Source organism: Penaeus japonicus, unplaced genomic scaffold (genome assembly GCF_977035675.1).
Source record: "Penaeus japonicus unplaced genomic scaffold, GWHDUDI00000001_assembly GWHDUDI00000035, whole genome shotgun sequence".
In the NCBI taxonomy this organism is placed as follows: domain Eukaryota; kingdom Metazoa; phylum Arthropoda; class Malacostraca; order Decapoda; family Penaeidae; genus Penaeus; species Penaeus japonicus.
In genome coordinates, this window is record NW_028234437.1 from 8,642,456 (window position 1) to 8,647,455 (window position 5,000).

A 5,000-nucleotide genomic window follows, 5' to 3' on the forward strand; every position below is an offset into this window, starting at 1 on the left:
CTTGTTTATGCGTTGGCTTGTATGTTTGTGTGTTTGGATTTGTTTGTGTGTGTGTGTGTGTGTGTGTGCGTGCGTGTGTGTGTGTGTGTTTGGGTGTTTAGGTTTGTTTGTTGGTGTGTTTGTGCGTGTTTGAGTTTGTTTGTTGGTGTGTGTGTGTGTGTGGGTGTGGGTGGGGTGTTGGTTTGTCTTTTTGGGTGGGTGCGTTTGTGTGTGAATGTGTTGGTTTGTGTGTTTTTTCATGTGTGTGGGTGAGTGTGTTGATTTTGTGTGTGTTATATATAGTTGGTTTGGATGTGCTTTTGTTTACGTGAGCGTGTGTATGACCCTTTGTCTTTGTGTGACACTGTGTATGTTTGTACGTGCGTGAACGTTTGTGTATTTACGTGTCTGTATTTGTATAACCTTGTGTGTATTTAGGATATTGATAACATCTTCTACTCTTTACTTCATCGTTATTATCTCGTTTTGTCTGTTTTTATATCTTTCTATCTTCATTTTACACCTTTCTTATATTAGATTTAATTGACGTTGAATATCGTTAGTATGAACAGTTGATTCGTGACCTGTTTATTCCATCTTCTGATTGATTATCTTAACGAAGAAATTACAATGGTAATAAAGAAGAAGAAGAAGAAGGAAAAATGAAGAATGAAGAAGAAGGAGAAAGACAAAATTAGGTAATTCTGAAAAGAAGTGAAGGATGAAGAAGAGAGGCAGAAATAGGAGATAGAAAGAATAGGCAAAGATAGCTACTTTCTCTGCATTGAGGTCTCCTAGTCGCTACCATTTGAAATATGAAGTTATTTTAAGAATGTTACTCTTAGATGTGTTTAAAGTTACTTTCTCATTAGGAAGAGGAATAAAGCTTTAATTACGATGATGGAATTAAATACAGACATTCGTACCATGAATTTTATTTTCCTTGTCAATCTCTGCTCTAAATTATAAATGAATGGTTTTAAATCCGCCACCTTTATATCGTGAGATTACGATGGTAGACTTTGTGCCGATATTCACGTCCTTATCCTTTTTTTCTTTCCTCTGAGAATTCTGGAAGCTGCCTGGGTATTTCATGTCTTTTCATTGACTTATCGTGTCAGCTTTTATTTCAATTACATATCATTTCTATTCACTTGTTGATTCTTTATATCACTTTTTATTATCATCACTTTATCATAGTTAATCCTCACATTCTTTTTTTTTTTCTTCTTTTTTTTTTAGAAGATACAAAATAAAGATAAAACCGTATACAATATCATCACTCCACATCAATATCATCACTTCATATCGCCTTATCCAGTGTGATGAATAGTTAATCGAAAAGATACACTCAAAGATGCCAGACCTTAAAACCTGTAACACAACTGTACATCTCACTTTTACAGGCCGATCCATCATCCTATCTCAGATCTATAAGAGGAGTATTGAATACCACAAAACAAATTGAAAAGTTTTTTTTATGGTCATTGCAATGGTTAGTGTGTGTATCCGTCACTCAATGGATTTGATGTGTATGTAACTATGTACGCAAGGTTGGCGGATATGGTTTGTTTTGTCTTTATGACAACCACACACACACACACACACACACACACACACACACACACACACACACACACACACACATATATATATATATATATATATATATATATATATATATATATATATATATATATATATGTGTGTGTGTGTATATATATATATATATATATATATATATATATATGTGAGTGTGTGTGTGTGTGTGTGTGTGTGTGTGTGTGTGTGTGTGTGTGTGTGTGTGTGTGTGTATACATATACATATATATGAGTTGGGCATGTAGGTAGATGTATATGTGATCATATGTAGATCCTATTACATATATATTTGGTCCCTCATCTATCTATTCCTCAGTATTACACATAATCCATATGTGTAGAGAAATATATATACATCTTCCATTTTTCTACGAGGATACTCCCATTCCTCCTCCTCCTCCTGCTCCGCCCACAAAGAGAGAGAGAGAGAGAGAGAGAGAGAGAGAGAGAGAGAGAGAGAGAGAGAGAGAGAGAGAGAGAGAGAGAGAGAGAGAATGAATTTGGAACAAAAATCCACTTGGTAAACGCCCATCATTTCCCTCAAGATCCATCACCAACGCTCTCTCTCTCTCTCTCTCTCTCTCTCTCTCTCTCTCTCTCTCTCTCTCTCTCTCTCTCTCTGTCTCTCTCTCTCTCTCTCTCTCTCTCTCTCTCTCTCTCTCTCTCTCTCTCTCTCTCTCTCTCTCTCTCTCTCCCCCCCCCCCCCCATCGTCAAAACACCTGCAAATTACCAAGCTCGATCCACCCGTAAGAAATTCGTCGCCCCCTTTAATAACCCGTCATTATTTTCCTGTTTGTATGGGCTAATTGTTCACTGTTAAATGCAGGTCCCAATTACTACTGGGCGACCTGCTGATGAGCGTGTTTGTCTGCGGCGACCTCGTACAAACAAGGTTAGGGGGGGAGGAGGGGGTAGGGGGCAAGAGGCTGAGGGGGCGAGGGGACGAGATGGGAGGAGGGAGGGGACGAAATGGGAGAGGGGAAGGGGCGAGGGGACGAGAGGGGAGGGGGCAAAGGGACGAGAGGGGACGGAGGGGAGTGGGAGGCAAAGGGGACGAGGGACGAGAGGGGAAGGGGCGAGGGGGGGACGAGTGGGGAGGGGTTAGCAAGGGACGAGGGACGAGTGGGAGGGGGGGGACAAGGGGGACGAGAGGGGACAGAGGGAGGGAGCAAGGGGACAAGAGGGGAAGGGGTGAGGGGACGAGGGGAAGGGGCAAGGGGATGAGAGGGAGGGGGCAAGGGGACGAGAGGGGAGGGGGCAAAGGGACGAGGAGAGGGGGCAATGGGAAGACGGGGGAGGGGGCAAGGGAAGAGAGGGGAGGGGGTGAGAGAAATGACGAGTGAGAGGGTGCAATGAAGACGGGGGAAGGTGCAAGGAAGAGAGAGAGGGAGGGGGTTGAGAGAACGAGGAGAGGGGGCAATGGGAAGACGGGGGAGGGGGCAAGGGAAGAGAGGGGAGGGGGTGAGAGAACGAGAGGGGAGGGGGTGAGGAGACAAGATGAGGGCGGTGGTAATTCTCTCGTAAAGGGGTGATTGGGGTATGTTAGGAGAGGTCGATAGATTTTTTATTAGGCAGATAGATATTTCAGAGATTTTTTTTCTAGATAGGTGTTTTTGATTTATGGAGATTTGGTAGATATTTTAGATTATATAAACATATATATGTATGTATATATATCTATATCTATATATATAGATAGATGGATAGATAGATAGATTGGTAGATATATATATATATTTTTTCTTTCTTTCTTTCTTTCTTTTTGTATTATATGTACATGCATATACATACACATACATATATTCTTTTATAGATTATATAAACATACATATACATACGGATAGATTTTTTAGATTATATAAACATAAATATATATATTTTTTTTCTTTTTATTATATGTACATGTATATATATACACATATATACTTTTTTTTTAGATAATATAAACGCACCCATATATATATGTACATGTGTATAAATTTCATTTTATTTTATTATCTTCTTTTCTTTTCTTTTCTTTTTTATCTCTCTTTTGTGTTGTTTTAAATTGTGTCTTTAATGGTTTACATAAGATACATTAGAAAGAATTTTAAGGGAGTCAATGGATGACATACACACGAAGAAAATGAAGAGAAAGAGAGAAATAGAGAGAGAGAGAGAGAGAGAGAGAGAGAGAGAGAGAGAGAGAGAGAGAGAGAGAGAGAGAGAGAGAGAGAGAGAGAGAGAGAGAGTGGAGTGAGAGAGAGAGAGAGAGAGAGAGAGGAGTGAGAGAGAGAGAGAGAGAGAGAGAGAGAGAGAGAGAGAGAGAGAGAGAGAGAGAGAGAGAGAGAGACCGAGAAACACAGACTCGAGACCCTCAGAGACCCGTGAGAACAGAAAGTCAGCCTATATCAAACAGACTATACTCAAACACACGCTGCGAGAGAGAGAGAAAGATATATATAGAGAGAAAACTAAGAAACAGAGAAACACAGAGAGAGAGAGAGAGAGAGAGAAAGAAAGAAAGAAGCCAGAGACAGAGAAGCAGCCAGACATACAGACAAACAGAGAAAAAGAGAGAGCGAGAAATGGAGAGAGAGAGAGAGAAAGCACAAAAATCAGACACTTTGAGCCGAGACGATCCGCAGGTCCTAGCAAACATTAACCCTTGCGAGCTGGTGAAGTTCGTGCGAAGGTAATGAGGGGCTTCGAGGCTCTCCCCCTCCCCCCCCCAACCTCATCCCCCTCCTCCCCCCCCCCCACATCCACCATCCCGCCAACCCACCCCCGTCATCAGCCATCTCCATCCCCATTCCCTTCCCCAAACCCACCCTCCCATTTCCTGTCCTATCCCGCCAACCCCGTCATCAGCTCATCTTCCTCCCTTCCATCTCCCCTCTTCCCCTCTCAATTCCTCCCTCTTTCATCCTTCCCTTTCCTCCTCATCCCTTCTCCCCTCCACTCCCCCTCCGCCCTGCCCCTTCTCCATCCCTCCTCCCTTCCATCCTATCCCTTCCCCTTCCCTTCCCCCTCCTCCAATCCCCTTCTCATCTCTTCCTCCTCTCATCTTCCCTCCCCTCCCTACTTCCTTCCTCCTACCTCCCTACCCATCCTCCCCCCTTATCCTTCGTCCCTCCCTCTCCTCCTTTCATCCTTCTATCCTTCCTCTCTCCCTCCCCCCTCCATCCCCCCGTCACCAAAACCCATCCTCCCTCCCTCCCTCCCTCCCTCCCTAGCCCCACCCCACCCCCACCCGTATCCTCACCCTCTCCCTCACCCTCTCCCCCCCCCCTTCAACCCCCCCATCTCCCCCCCATCTCCCTCACCGCGCCGCTACCCCGCCTCCGGCCGCGAGAGAGCTCAGGTTAATAGATTTAGATAGCTGACTCCGCCGCCATGTTGGGTAGGGGAGGAGAGGGAGAGAGGGGGATGGGAGGGG